The sequence below is a fragment of the Saccopteryx leptura genome, chromosome 2 (assembly GCF_036850995.1).
Source record: "Saccopteryx leptura isolate mSacLep1 chromosome 2, mSacLep1_pri_phased_curated, whole genome shotgun sequence".
In the NCBI taxonomy this organism is placed as follows: domain Eukaryota; kingdom Metazoa; phylum Chordata; class Mammalia; order Chiroptera; family Emballonuridae; genus Saccopteryx; species Saccopteryx leptura.
The window spans coordinates 297854332-297871153 of record NC_089504.1 but is presented as its reverse complement, the minus strand read 5'-3'; the positions used below and the strand labels follow the sequence as shown (position 1 = coordinate 297871153).

The 16822-nt window shown below is 40.5% G+C and overlaps 1 pseudogene; it reads left to right on the top strand.

Moving 5' to 3' along the window:
- The first annotated feature begins 350 nt into the window (after nt 1–350).
- The window catches only part of LOC136392133 (E3 ubiquitin-protein ligase ZNF598-like), a 47563-nt pseudogene continuing 31091 nt past the window's right edge, over nt 351–16822 (top strand).

The following is a 16822-nucleotide window of genomic DNA, read 5'->3' as shown; positions in this document are numbered from 1 at the left end:
CTAGGGGTAGGCACAGTAATAAAGGCCCACAGTGACACACGGCTGTGCAATGAGGAAAGAATCAACAAAGAGCAAGTCTTGTCCCCTGCCCTGTTTCAAGACTACCTTGAAATTTTCAGAAACCACTGGAACAGAACTAGTGCATGCTGTATACCAGTGATTTTTAACCAGTGGGCCACAAGAACATACAAAGCATGCAGTGCCCAGGGCAGTGATGTCCCAGAAGGGGTGGGCATGCCAGGAGACTGGCCAGGTTGCTATAGCCTGGAGGAACCAGGGCCTTTACCAAGGTCCTGGGCAGATGGCACGTGTCCCCAGAGGCAGCAACTGCACCTCGGTGAGTAAGGCACATGCTGTTCCCCAAGGGCCTGGAGGCCAAGGCACTGGGAGACTGGGCCCACCCAACATGCTACCGCTGCTCCACTAAGATGCGGGTGTTATGCAGACAGTGAACAGTGATGCTGTGCTAGGTGGTCTTGGGGAAGAAGCTTCGCACCTTCACCACAATCCTCATCCACCAGCTGCAGCATGCGAAGTATGATATATACACTACTGGCAGAAAAGTGCTTGCCTTGTACAGGCAGCTGGCCACGGCGCCCTATGCTGCTGCGCTTCGACCTCAGGGACCTGGCCCAGCCCTGCAGAAGCAGCGTGAGTTCTGCTGCCACAAGCTGTGCCTCCAACACCTCAATATCTTCACAGATGAGTGCAAGTGGTCCTCACGTGAGGACCTGGCACAGGCGTACCACATGCAGGGTGACCCACAGACACATCACACCGTGAGCACGCACTCTATATGTTCTGCAAGTGCACTACCTCGACAATGAGGACCTGCTACAGCACCTGTGTGAGATGACTTCTGCCACTTCCATGATTTTTGCAGGGCCCAGGACACCAAAAAAGGCTATTCTTATCTGGGTGAGCCCTTCCCTAGGACTTTCTGAGCAACGAAGGCCGCAATACTGAGCTCTTTGCCCAAACTTTCTGCTCCCCAAGACCCTCACGGCTCACAGGACAGACTGCCACAGCCAGAGACTGTCAGAACCAGCAGATAGTCCTGCAATGCAGCTCCATGTCCTTGCCCAGCACTTGCCAGAAGGAAGGGATCAGCAGCAGCAAAGACTACAAGGAGGTGGACAGGCACAACTGCCAGGACCAAATGGGCCAGGCCTGTGGCCACAAAGTCCAGCAGATCCACAGAGGACCCTGAAGGTTCAAGAGGGAAGAAGAGCACGGTGAAGAGGCAGCTGTCGTCCGGGCCTCAGCGGCCGTGCAGCAGCAGGGAACACGTAGGAGTGAGTATCGGAAAGAAGCAGCAGACTCAAGGAGGAGGAGGCAGGGCCTGTTCCAGACTCAGAGTTAAGGCTCAGGCTGCAAGGAAGCCTTGACAAACGGTCCTATGAGCCAGGAGGGCTTCCCAGGCACCAGTCCAGCTTCAGGAGACTTCTGGGTAACCTCTCGCCTCCCACTTTGAAGTTCAAGAACAAAGATTTCCCCTGTCTCTGTAGCTCCGCTTCCTCCTGCTGCTCTACGCAACCTCAGGCCCTGCGAGGCTGGCACTGGTGTACCAGTTTCTGCCAGGAGCAGGAGCACCTTCCAGGAAGATGACTTCCCTGCCCAGATGTCCTCCACCTTCAAGCCCAGCACAGCCTGGACCAGCCTCATCTTTGCCTGGAAAGGCAACAGCAGCAGGAAGGTAGCATGGCCCACCCAAGGGGCCCAGTCTGATGGCAGGGACAGTCAACACCCCTGGGAAGCCCGGGAAGGGGGGCAGGGAAAAAAGGGGTAAGGGCAGGAAAAAGGATGGGGCACTCGCCACAGAGGAGGAGGAAGATGAGGACAATTGCACGTCCTCACTGCCCAGGAGCAGCAGAGTATGCCAGCAGGGTCCTTCTCTTCTCCCTGCTGGTGCTGGCCTCCCCCCAGACCTTCACCAAAGTCAGCAATAAGAAGAAAGTGGGCTCCAAGAAACTAGGTGCTGTCACCCCCACCACTACCCCTGCAAAAGACGGGCTTCTTGGGGCTGAGCACGACCACCCTGCTCCCGCAGGCAGAGCCAAGGGGCCAGTTACTGTCTTTATCAGTGATCACACTGAGGGGCAGCTCCAGGTCAGAGTGTCCCCAAGGAACCCTGGGTTTTTCCAGGAAGAATTGCAGTGCTAAGAGGTCCCTGCACATTCAGAGTGCCCCTCTCCCAGCTTGAGCACTATGGTGGTCCTGAAGGACACTCCCCCTCACCTCTGCTGGGTGTGGTGCCCAAGTCAGCAAGCCACCTTCCTTCCCCCTCGCCAGCTTCCCTGACCTGCCCAGCCCCCACCCAGGCTGATGCCAGCACCCAAGGCCTGCCTGGTTCCCAAGAACACCCAGGAGAGGAACGTGCAGCTAATCCACTCCACCCAGGACTTCCTGCAGAGTGACAAAGCCCATGTCAGTGAGTTCAGGAGTCACTCAGGGAGTTTAGCCAGGGTGTGATCTCCACAGCACAGTACTGTAAGAGCTGCTAGGACCTACCTGCTCAGGGAGAATTTCCAGAAGATAGTGAGCGAACTATTGGTGCTCCTGCTCGACACAGTTGAGCAGCAGGAGCTGCTGTCTGCACGCACAGACTTCCCAGGCCCAGAGAGGCTCCTGGCACCATGGCTGAGAACAAGAGCACGTGGCAGGCCAGCACCTGGCAGGCGAGCCTGGACTCCTCTGTGTGCCCCACCTGCGAACAGGTGCTCCAGCATGATGGCGTCAGCAGCCACGAGCCTCCGCACACCGCCCTGGATGGCGACTTCCCCTCCTTGCAAGCAGTTGCCAGGACCCTCACCTACCTCCTATTGTTTGGGCAGGAGCTGGCATACCACGGGCCTCCTTTGACCCTCCTCATCCTCAAGGCCCTAAGGAGGCCACCTGCTCAGGCCCCTTGGTTGTGCAGCCCATCAGGAGTCACAAAGACTGGTCATCCCACCATGTCAGCACACTGTCAGACAGAAGTCACCTGGTTTCCTCCTGGGACCTGGGAAGACATCTCTGCCTCAGGGCTGGACCAGTCTTGGTATGTATCTCTCAATTTTGGAAGGTGCCAGGGGAGGGGAGGGGAGGGTGGGATGCTGGGACTTGTTTGTGCAGTCTGAGCCGGTGGCCAAAGCAGCCAGTCTGAGACCTCCTGAGCCCAAGGGCCAGAGCACCAGGGCCCCCATGCTGGAAGCTGTGGGACCACGGGTGCTGGAGTAACACAGTGTGTTGTGTATACAGTTGGCTGTTTCATGGCTCAAGAATGCTCAAGATTAAAAGCAGATATATTATTGTGCTACTTGAAGTTAAATCTTTCTAGGAGACAAGCTAACTGTGGGATCTAAAATTGATTGTGACCTTTCATCAAAGAATTTATCTTCAAATAAATTTATTTTGCAATAATGCAGAAAAAAGAAAAAGAAACATTCAATACCTATTTAGTCAGAGACACTGAGACCTCTTTTACCTTATATTATCAAACAAAAATATGACAACAGCAAAAACAATAGCGATCTGGTGTGAATGAATCAAAATTATACCTATTTTTTTCAGATTAGCAAAAATATATATTTTGGTGTGGCACAGAATTTTAGTAATTAGTTTATGTGTGCCAAGAGATGAAAAAGGTTGGAAATTGCTGCTTCACACAATAAATTCTCACTTAAGGTCCTCAATAGGTTCTTGGAAAATGCAACTTTAAGAGAAACAATATATAAAGAAAGCAGTTTTATGGTAGTTTACTTGGTATAAACAATAATTAAGTTCCTATGGCATATTTCCAATCACCAAAATACCTGCAAACTCTAAATAAAGTCCCAAAACACTTCTAATAATAAAAATTTAAATAAATGTGAGCTATATGTATACTCAAGAAGGATTAATAAAAACAAATAAGATAATTTTTGCCAACCAATGTATGCCAGTTCAGGGTTGTTGGTGTTGAGAGCCTAAGCCAGAAGCTCAGGGCACAAGATGCAAACCAACCCTGGCAACGCCCTTCTATAGCAGGGACACTCACACACACATCACCCCCATTCACACTGGGACTATTTGGACATGCCAATTCCTCTAAAATGCACATCTTTGGGATATGGGAGGAAAATGGAGGATCCCTTCCACAAAAAACAAACAACATCAACAACAAAAACATACAGACTTAGGGAAAACATGCAAACCCCACACAGGTCCTGGCCAAGAATCTTTTTTTTTTCTCATCAACAGTATAACAAGATATCACTGAACAAAAAGGCATTATATGAGGACCTACTATACCTAGTATTTGCAAGATATTATGTTGAACACTTTACAGGTCTTACTTCATTTTATAGATGAAAAACATAAGAATATAAATTTAAGCAACCAACTCATATTTTCAAGTGGCTAAGAGTCAAAATGAGTTCAAATGACAGTGAAGAAAGTCCTCACTTAAAATTGTTGCTAGGTTCTTGGAACTGGCAAGCAACATATAACAAAAGCAATTTTACCACAGGTTAATTGAAATAAACAAGTTCCTGCAGCATCTCATCAATGTTTCAAGGGGATGTCCTTGAAAGAAACAATGTTATTCCAGGACCTGCTGAATACATAAAGCAAAAGACAAACAGACAAAAAAAACACAAGCTTACTGACTTCTTTGACCCAACTTATTTGCTTCTTGAATCTTTTCAAATTAATATCCAAAATAATGAATCCAAAAGCCCCAAAATATTTTCAAATAAACTAACAATAGTCACCAAATTAAGGGAACAAGAGACAGTGCCCAGATATGTATGAAAGAGAGATATCATTACAATGCTATTGCATCTGATAATCAGAGGAGGCAAAACCTAATCTGAAACGCCACATGGTAAAAGGGAAAGGAAATAGTCAGTTCCCAATGTGCCCAGTCCATGCATTAAAAGACATCTTATGTCAGGGCATGGAAGAGACAGGAGAGCCGTGCAGTAAGAGATCTGCACAGAGATGGGGCAGAAAGGACAGTGAGGCAATGCATCCCAAGAGCTATCTCTTTATCACAACACAGATCCCTTATCATGACAGCATCAGTAGTTGTTTAGTTGCAACACGAAAACCACCAAAACTATAACCATACCCCATTAATCAATATGAACATCTGCAGCTATTGCTCATGCTCACACAGTGAGTAACGACTTAGCAACTGTAATGCTAGAATGAGCTTTAAGAGATTTGGAAAAGAAGGATAATTCACATATCATTTGGTCAAAAAATTCAGCTTGTATGATTTTCTTTTTCCCCCTCAAAAAATAAATACAAATGATCTCTCCAAAAGAAAAACTTATTTGATGATTTTGGATGTAAGCACTGCCCACTCCATCCAAAAGCAGCAGAATACATATTCTTTTCAAGTGCACATGAAATATTTCCCAGGATAGATCATACATTAGTCCAAAAACCAAGCTGTAATAAACTTAGAAATATGGAAATCATATCAGTATCTTTATGGATCACAATACTATAAAACTAGAAAGCCACTAAAAGAAGAAAAATTGGAAAATTCATAAATGTGGAGATTAAATAACCTGCTTCAGAACAACCATGGGGCAAAGAAGAAATCACAGGTAAATGAAAATATAAGAGATGAATGGAAACAAACACACAACTTAGCAAATTCTGTGGAGGCAGCACTAGCAGTTCTAAAAGAGAAATAATGTTAATTAACACCTGCATTAAGAAAAAAAAACTACAAAAAGAAAACCTAACATTATACTTCAAAGAACTAGAAAAGGAAGGAAAAACTAAACCCAAAGATAGTGGAAGAAATGAACATATCATAGTTGTGGACAAGTCCCGTCGGGGATGAGGACGACGGAGACACAGAGACCCGACTCTGGGACCAGGTTCAGTGATGCAGATCCGCTCTATTCAGGAAGTAAGCTAGCTTATATACACAGCCTATAGGGTGTTCAGCCTATAGGGTGTTACAGCATGTTCTTCAAAGCCAATGGCTGAAAAGATCAGGGAGCTGTGTGGTTGGCACTGAGTCACTTCCTAATAGTGGGCGAGCTCCCTCCTGGGTGTGCTTAGGAGGGTTTCAGGTGCTGCAGTGTTCTCACAGCATTGCATCAGCCACAGCTGTTAGGAATGCGCTCTGCACTCTACCTACAATAGTGAAAATACATGAAATACAGACAGACAAAAAGACAATAGAAAAGATTAATGAAACTAAGGCCATTGTTTGTTGAAAAGATAAACAAAATATAAAAACCTTTTAGCTAGACTTATAAAGAATAAAGAGGGCTCAAACAAATAAAATTATAAACAAAAAAGAAGATAATCACAACTGATACCAGAGAAATACATAGGATCATTCATAAAAGACCGCAATGAACAATTGCATGTCAACAAACTGGACAACCTGGAAAAAAGGGTTAAATTCCTAGACACATACCAACTATGAAGACTCAGTCATGAAGAAATAGAAAATCTAAACATTATCTACTGCTAGTATGGAAATAAATCAGTAATCAAAAACCTCCCAGTAAAGAAATCTTCAAAACTAGATGGTTTCACTGGTGAATTCTACCTAACATTTATAAGAACTACTGACAATCCCTTTCAAATTCTTCTAAAAATAGGAGGGAACACTTCTAAATCCATTTTTCGGGGCAGCAATACCCTGATACCAAAGTCAGATGAGGATACCCCATGAAATGAAATTGTCAGGGCAATATCCCTGATGAACATAAATTTTAAAATTCTCAACAAAATATTATCAACCAAAATCAGTGATACAGTAAAAGGATCATACATCATGATCAAGTATGATTTATACCAGGGATACCAGGAATGCAAAGATGAATTCACATCTACAAATGAAAAAAAGAATTGTTATAACCACATTCACAAGATGAAAGATAAAATTTATATGAACATCACCATAAATACAAAAAATACATTTGACACAATTCAATTGTCTTGCAAGATAAAAACTTTCAACAAACTAGGTATAGAGGAAACTTGCCTCAACATAATAGCAGTTATTTAAGACATATCCACAGTTAACATCATACTCGACAGAGAATTGCTAAAAAACTTTTCTCTGACATCAAGACCAAGACATGGATGCCCATTCTCCACTTCTTTTAACATAGTACTGAAGTCCTAATGAGAAATTAAGCAAAAAATGGAACTAAAAAGGCATCCAAATCCAAAAGAAAGAAGTAAACCTGTCACTTTGCAAATGCAAATACTAGAGACCCCACTAAAATACTGTTAGAACTAATGAATGCAGTAAATTTGCAGAAAACAAAATCAATGTACAAAAATCAGTTGTTTCTATATACTAATAGGCAGTCAGAAAGAGAAATTAAGAAAGCCACCCCATTTACAAAAACATCGAAAGAATAAAATATTTAGGAATAAATTTAACCAAAGAGGTAAAACTTCTATACTGAAAATTGCAAAACATTGGCGAAAGAAATTAAAGAAGACACAAATAAATTGAAGGCTATCCCATTGTCATGGACTAGAAGAATTAATATTAATAAAATATAAAATAATGTTCATAGTACTCAACGTATTCTACAAATTTTATATAATCATCAATATTCCATTGCAATTTTTCAAAGGAATAAAAAAACAATAATCCTCACATATTTATGAAAGCACAAAAGATCTTGAATAGACAAAGTAATCTTAAAAAAAAAGAACAAAGCTAGAGGCATCAAACTTCCTGATTTCAAACTACATTAAAAAACCATAAGTAATCAAAAGAGTGTGGTATTGGCATAATAACAGACACATTAATAAATGGAACAGAACAGAAAATTCAGAAATAAACCCATGCATATATTGTCAATTTACAACAGAGGGCACAAGAATATACAATGGGGAAATTAGATGGTTTCTTCAATAGGTGAGAAAACTAAACAGTCACATGCTAAAGAGTAAAACTGACTTTTATTATAGTTTTCTTATTCATAGAAAACCAAGAGAGAATTCCACAGAATTAAAGATGCACTATTAAATAAATGTCAATCTGTGTTTGTAGAAGGGGGTATAATAACATATATTTTCAACTTAGCTTTCTTAATTAATTGAAAGTATACCTCTGCTTTTTCAAAGATATGTTTACAAATAGATTTCGTGGTGGTTCCTTATAAGAGATAATCAACCAATAATTCATCATACTTCTATTCCATTGCAAAGAGTGATTTGCTTAGCCGAGATTTTCTCAACCTTGCCTGGCCATAAAACAGAGATAATCTATTTTTTTTTTCAAATTATGTTCAGCTCTAGTAATATTCCCAAAGGCAGAGAAACTTTGAGGGACCAACATTCACCATTCTGGCTGTAAATGTCACCCTGAATAAACAAACCTGACAAATAAACATACTCTGAGTTGCCTACTTTCCCTGACCATCTGTTTGTATAGCATGGTGCCTTCATACAAATAGCACGGATAATTTTATCTGGGGGAAAAAAAATCAAAAACAGTCAAGAGAAATTGAGATAAATTGCCTTGGCAGGAGACTTTGCACTGCATGGACCTGCATGTATGGATTTGATTTTGACTCTGGTTTTGATTAGTTTAATTCTACTCTTAAATCTTCTTCGCTAGATGAGAGGAGAGGATTTGCTAAATGAGTTCTCAAACAATGTGGGGGGAGAGAAGACTGAAACCGAACAAAACTACTACCTCCTCATTAAAACTGTCACTGTGGTAAATTATAAGCATCATTTTATTAATAGGAGGGTTGTTCTCAGCATTATCATCTGCATTAGCTAACTGATTGTCCTTATAAAAAGATAAACTTTAAAAAAATAAATAAATGGAAGTGAGATGAGGAGAAATCAGGCCTTGCTTCACAAAACATTTTGCAATTGGAGATTAGGCAAATGAAAAAACAAACAAACAAACAGAAAACACTAGCACATGCCTAAATCCCTGAAAAACATCACCATCAAATTTAATATTAAAAGAGCTATAAAAGTTATCTCAACCACATATCTTTTATAATGCTATTTTGGCTTTACATTTCTTTTTCAAAAAGCTCGAGTACCTGGATAATAAGCAATGAACTACAATCCATAGCTGATCCTTACATTTAATTGACTTTGTTTATTTTTTCTTTATTTTCAGTGGATTTGATGTCTTCTTTCAAAAAACAAAAATACAAAAAAACACACCACATTACAGTCAAACATATGCTTTCTACAATATTCAGTGTGTATCCTTATGCTACGGTTACAGAAGACTGCATTGCTTTGTATAGTTTCACTGATGAGAATAGCGCTAGTAATTTCCCCTACTAGTACATACTAGTCTTTGCTCTCAGAGTGGTGGGAGGTTGTAAACTGACTAGAGACCAAACATAGAGATGTTACATTAAAATAATGCTGCCTATAGATAATCCCTGATGGCTTTTGCATCAAGAATCTATTTTATAAAGAGAAAAAGTATTTTTTCTTCCCTCATATTGTACACTTCTTGATAAAATTTTTTTTCCTCAAGTTGATGTCATGCATGATACCTTATGTAGAGATATTATGAGATAGAACTTTACCACTTATTCTCTTTGCCTCATACAACTATATACGATCTATCTATATTATATAGTAGAGCCACATGTAGAGATTGTTTAATAAATCACTATATATAAATCAGAGAAGGAAAGATCTCTGAGGTTCAAGTGGGGAAAAGTGGCCCACCCCTCCCCCACATTGTTTTCCTTTCTGTCCACCCTAGGTGCCCACCATGGTCAGCACAGTACTCAGCTAGACACAGGGATCTCCCCTCTCCTCCAAATTTGCATTACCATACCAAGCAGCTGCTATTTCCAAGTAACTGTGCATTCCCTGTGATAAGCACCACAATATTTGTGAATCATGACTACCATGAAAGACAACTAAAACACTGACCAACACACCTTAACCTTTCCCGCAATGTGTACCAAGTCCAGGACCTGACCTCCCTTTTCTTAGAGGAATTACTTTAGACAACTTTAATTATGAATTCTTTCATTTCCCCCTTTGAGATATAAATCTTTTTATTTTCTGAAGAGATTTTTGTTTAATACATCTGAAAGGAAATATATATATATATATATATATATATATATATATATATATATATATATATATAAAGAATTATGACATCAGAAAGTATTAGTTTAACACTAATGAATCTACAAGGATTAGCATTTAAGGAAGGTGGTGAAGATTACCTAAACATTTTTAAAAATTGTAAACTACAATCAAAATAAGCTGATAAAAACCCTACTCATACTTATGAAGAGCCTTCATAAGACTCCAGGAGTATTATTAAACTAGAGAGCCGCTATTGGTTGCACTGGGGTTCTTCATGCAAAACAAAAGTAAGGGGTCCCCTTGACAAGTACCCAGGTTGTTCAATGTTCTCCCTTCCCAATACCCCCACTTGAGCTTCTTAATGAAGCGTCTCTTCATCTTCATAACTTGAAAGAGGATGTGAATCGCTCCAAAGACATCTGTCTCCTAGCAGCACCCCTCACATGCACTGGGTCTTCAGCTGCGTGTTCTAGGAGCACGGAATGGCATGCTATGAAGCTGCTCATCTACCCTAAGCACATAAGACAATGAATAACTGACAGGAGAAATGTTTTTAATTACATACTCAATCCATTTGGTATATTTCAAAAGATGCAATATTTTTCCTCATTTATCAGTGAAAGAAGTTAGAAATTTTCTTTAAAAAAAAGTCAATAAATGGCTAACAAATTTCCTTTAAAGTCACTGTCCCACATATAGTGCAACCTAAAAAATAAAATAAAAAAATAAAAAAGAGGAGGCACAAGACAGGTTCCTTCCACTTCCATAATTTTCATCAGACACTGGACCCTCTCAAAGGGGGAGGAAAGGCAACTTGCAAAAAGGAGGATGTTCATGAATGAGGGATTTACTATACTCTTTCCTGGGAGCCGCCAGGTGGGGGCTGGTCTTCTACAGTAGATCTAGGAAGTGCTATGTAGAATCACTCTGCCCTCTTCCCCAAAGGCCTGTCCAATGATTAAGAAAAATTTTTTTAAATGAGTAAATAAAAACAAACCACACACACACTCTCCACTCAAAAAATACCTACATGTCCCAGACCAATCTCTAGAGCAAAGCGGGGCAGCTTCACAACCCGAGTTAGTCTATTACAGAGTCACCACAAACATGCGTTGCTTTAGGTAAAAAATAATAAGTAACACTTATACTGATCACTTTTCTGACAATACACAATTACTCAAAATTAACTAGTATAACCAGGAAGAAAGGGGCCATTCCTATGAGCCTTGTCCCACACGAATGCATGTGGGTACGTGCAGGGCACTTGCCATTATTGCAATGACAAACTTTAATTTTTAACATTCAGTTTGGTTTAAGCATTGTGTTTGGACCGGCGGCGACTCCAGCTGTGCAGGAAGGGGGCTAGAGACCCGAGCAGCAGGGCAGGCTCTTCCCTGGCCAGGAGCCTCAGGGCAGCCAGCACGACTCCTCCGTCCACTGTTGTACCTCAGCCCATCTGCGTGAGTACAGAACACGCCACACACCTGCCGGCGGTCCAGGCAGCTTTGCAGCAGTCTCTATGTTGGCAGGCTTCTGCCTGCTCCTGGCAAGTTTCTTACTAACAGCAAAATCATCTCTGCCTTGAACATGGCCCTCAACAAACAAGAAAGGAGTCTCTGGACAGTGGTAAGTTATCTCACACACTTGCTTTTCTTTTATATTTTCAAATCAGGTTGGAGGAACCACTGAAAAATACACTAGGAACACATCTGTGTGTGGATAACTCAGTGGGCGGAATCTACTATAATCCTCTTGACTGCTGTATCAAAAGTCCATGGACTTCCTCTCACCAATCATAACTGCCACTGCAAAGTGTCAAAAAATCGGTTCATGCTCAGACTGAAAGTGTTTGCTGTGTTGGGCATCAGGAGACATGTTTTACTGAAGGCACCATTGCCCACAACAACACACTTCATTGGCTGCACTGCTGAAATAGTTTCCTACCCACTTTAAATATTTTAAAACTAATGACCTCGGCTTCTCTGCCAGGGGTCAGGATGGAAGTCTTTTTAAAAGCTTCTTGCCAGTTTTACAAGCTAAGAATATTTTGTTTAAGGACTTGGGGACTATCTCTCTGAAATGTAATCATTGAGAATAATAGTGCTCCCATTTCTCAGTTTCTGTAGGAGAGGAAGAGCTTAACCCTCAGAGTACACCTTGTTCCAAGTTCCAAAACTATCTACTGTCATAAAGATACCAGAAAGTTTACTTCTCCTTTGGGATAATAAAGCCAATCAACAAACATGAAAACCTAAGATCTCCTTATCATTCCTACTCTTAGAATCTCTGCCATCTTCTATTTCAGTGGAGTTGAGTTCAGACTGTTTCAGTCTCTCTCCCCTCTAATAAAAGGCTTGAGTAATGTCTTGCATACTTGCCTAACGTAGTCTACTGCAATTTTTGCTTCAATACAACCAAGAAGAATTGATGGACCAAAGAGAATTAGTATTTAAAGAAGCATAAAAGTAAATCTAATAGGATAAGGAAAAATATGGGACAAATGAAGCAAAACAACTAGTCATAAAAGTGACTAAGTGGCGTCTCTTGGTACAAAAAAATATAAAACTAAAATTATCTATTCAGAAGAAGAGTTAAATAGCACAATGAATACAGCCTCAGAACAAATTAGAGAACAAAGATAAAGAATAGGAAATTTACCCTGAACAATATTAGGAAGAAATAAAGAGTAGAGAACATAAAATAAAACTTAAGATATAAAGATGATACAAGTGTTAATACTTTAATGATAGGAACCCCAGGGGTAAAACAAGCAAGCAAGGAACAAAAATAAACCCTCAAAATCACTAGAAATTTATAACCAAATAATATATTTAAAATGACATAGTTTTAAAAGATTAATAAAACTACTAATCATTCAAGGATAATTATGAATCCACAAGAAAATCTATGAAGTACTTATACATACAAATTACAAGTCAAAATTTATCCAAATGGTTAATGCAGTGCTTAGAGGAAAAAAAAGAGACTTTTAAATAGATTATTGAAAAATAAATGAGAAATCTTGACCAGGCAGTGGCACAGTGGATAGAGTATCGAACTGGAACGCGGAGGACCCAGTTTTGAAATCCGAAGTCGCCGGCTTGAGCACGGCCTCACCAGCTTCAGCCCAAAGGTCGCTGCCTTGAAGCCCAAGGTTGCTGGCTTGAGCAAGGGGTCACTTGTTCTGCTGTATCCCGCTGGTCAAGGCATATATGAGAAAGCAATCATTGAACAACTAAAGTGCTGCAAAAAAGAATTGATGCTTCTCATGTCTCTCCCTTCCTGTCTGTCTGTACCTATCTGTCACTCTCTCAGACTCTGCCTCAGATAAAAAAAAAAGAAGAAAGAAAGAAAGAAAAAGAAATGAGAAGGAAATAAGTTGCTCATTCAGCCCAACTAGAATAATGAAATAGAGGAGTATCAACAATATGAAAATAAGATAATAAAGTACCAGGCAGTATATAAATTAAACAGAAAATAAAACTAATCAAGAAAACCAAAGATGTAACCTGGCTGGGTACTCAGTGGTTCGAGCATCATTCCAATATGTCAAGGTTGTGGGTTCGATCCTGGTCAGGATAAATGAATGTATAACTAAGTAGAACAACAAATTGATTTTTTTTCTCCTCTTCTCTTCCTCTCTCTCTCTCTCTCCCTCTCTCTCTCTCTCTCTCTCTCTCTCTCTTAAATCAATACATTTTTTTAATTATAAAAAAGAAAGAAAACAAAATATGGTGCTTTGAAAGAATGACTAATTAAATCTCAGGCAATTTTACGCAGGCAAAAAAGAGGGAGAAGCTGCAAATAAACAACAGAATGAAAACATTAAATAACTACAGATAGTTATTTTAAAAATAAAATCACTAAATTTCATGAAAAATTCAAAATGCCAAAAGTTCCTAAGAATGTACTAAAGATTATTTTAAAATATACAGATATTAAAGAAATAGAAATGGTAGTCATAATATACCTTCAGAAGCAAATGCCAAACCCTGATGATATTTTAGGTGATTTCTAGTATACTTTCAAGATATATTTAATCCCATTTATATAAGGAGGTACAAATAATATCAATGAGTAAAAAGGAAAGGTGAGAGAGATCTATCCACTTCAGAGTATAAGGCCAACACAACTTTACTAAAACTTAGAAAAGCATCTATATGCCTAATTAATAGGTACCTATTAATAAGAGAAATTATAAACAGAAATTTAGCTAATTCTGCACAACAGTTTATCCAAAATCACAGATCATGATCAAGTGTAGCTTCCCCACCATCCCAGCCTGCCTGACTGCACTAACCCCTTAGCTGGCCACGGCCCCATCCTCACGCCCCGTAGCCAGTTCATCATGCAGGCTTCCTTTAACTGCAGGCTAAGATCCCATCACTTCTCTGCTTAAAACCCTCTATTCACCTCCCATCTCATTCACAGTGAAAGCTGAAGTCCTTTGTGATGGCTGATGTTGATGTGTCATCTTCACCGGATCACAGGGTGCTCCGATACTGGCTACACATTATTTCTAGGTGTGTTTCTGGAAGACATTAGCACTGGAATAAGTGGACTCAGTCCATCTGTTTGCTTCCTCCAAGAGCCGTAATGGACTAACAGAGGAAGAAATAATTAGGTTCTTCCTGCCCAACTGTATGCCCATATATCAGGTTCCCCAGAGAAACAGAGTCAATAAGATAAATTAACATATACCATAATATTATATACTGGCTATATAGGGATATATTGAATATGAATACAGATGATTCCACTGGTTTGGCTTCTCTGAAGAACCATGACCACTACACTTTCCAGGCCCACAAGACCTTATGCAATCTGCCGTGTCACCCCCCCCCACCCGCCCCCCATCCACCTCATCTCCCACTGTGACTGCAACGTTGCTAGCCCGTCATCTTGTTCCAGCTTCTTTGCTCAAACACTTCAACTCTGTTTCCTCCTGTGACCTTGGCCACCTGTTCCTTCTGAGGAAAAGTGTTTGTCTCCAGTTATTCCACTAGCTTATCTCTCAACTTCTTCAAATTTCTCCGGAAATATCACAATATCACAGTTCCTCTCTGACAAACTCGACAGAGATTGTAAATCCCCACATGTCCTGGGTTTGTCCATACTCTTTCCCTTGCTTTTCCCACAGCCCACCCACCGTCTACCTCAATGACGGCAGTCCTTTGTTTGGCTCCTGAGCATATGTCAGTACCAGTAGAGAAAATGGGCAAAAGACACAAATGGGAAAGACACAGGAAGCCAATGGCTAAGAAGTGCATGACAAAGAGGTGAGGAGCACAGACCCTGGAACAGCACAGCCAGGTGTGACTCTTACTCGGCCATTCACTGCTGTGTGATTCTTTTACCTCTGTCTGTCTCTGTTCCCCACTGTACTGTAATTGAGATAAAGCAGCAGCTAGCTCACTCAGCTAAGTCAATTACATTGCCCTTCACAGGTTCTGCATCTGTGGATACCACCACCTGCAGGTTGAAAATATTTAGGGGGAAAAACTTACATGGCTGCTGACCCATATCATGTAGTTAGGCCTACAATGGTGCATCTGTGCTAAACATGTACAGACTTTTTTCCTTATCTGTAGTCCCTAAACAGTATAGTATAGAAATAGAATTTACACTGTCTTAGGTATTATAAGTCATCTAGAGATGTTTTAAATTATTAAGGAGGGTATGTACACGTTACATGCAAATACTCTGCCATTTTGCATCAAGGACTGAGCTTCTTCCGATTTGCTTCTGTGCTGGGGATTCGATCCCCTGTGGGTACAGAGGGACAACTGTCCTATGTATTAAAGGCTTTGAAGGGTACTTGGAACATAACTGATATATAACTACATATTAAATAAATATGGAAAGATGCTTAAATTCATAAGAGATCAGGAAACTACTAAATCAAATTAAAAGGATATACTAAATATCATGAGAAATTAGAAAAACGAGATAATGTGAAATGTTGACTCAGATATAAGAAAATAAAAACTAGAATGTAAACAGGGCGGCACTCAGGGAAGTTGAGTGTGCCTTACCCATGACCTAGAGGACTAACTGCTGGGTTTAGACACCCCGAAATAGAAGGATGTTTGTTACAGCAATGCTCGTGATAACAGGAAGTTATAAGCGAGAGATGTGCATTAAGAGCTAAAACAATATGTAGAATATGGTGGTGCATATTATAGGATACTAGGCAGAAGTGAGAAATGTAGAAAACAACACTCAGAAAAAAATTTTCAAATATACCAACAGATCCATGGACATATCCTACTACTAGATACATTCATATAGATGGCTACAGAGCAAAGAGGAATGGGGCTTGGGATGGGGTGAAAAGCATAACTTAAGGAAACAGATTTTCTTTAACGAAGAATACACTAGACCTTCACAGGCTGATGAGAAAAACAGTGGGAGGTTGCAGGGCCTCCTTAAGCCAAGCTCTACCAGGTTCTCCTTCGGCCCTCCATCTCAAGGCACTCTTGACTTGTGGGTGTCTCTAATGGAATAAAAATTTTACAAAGAACATTATCCTTTTGGCAGGAATAGGAAAAAAGCTCACAAATGTGACATCATGAGATTTTATATCTATTTTCTTAGTCATTTTCCCCATTTAGTTACTTCCAGTTTGAACTCAAATACTTAAGACTCTGAACTAATGAGTACCTACAGGAAAAAAATGCAAATAAGAAATTTCTAGCCCTGGTCGGTTGGTTCAATGGTAGAGCATCAGCCAAGCATGTGGAAGTCCCAGGTTCAATTCTCAGTCAGGGCA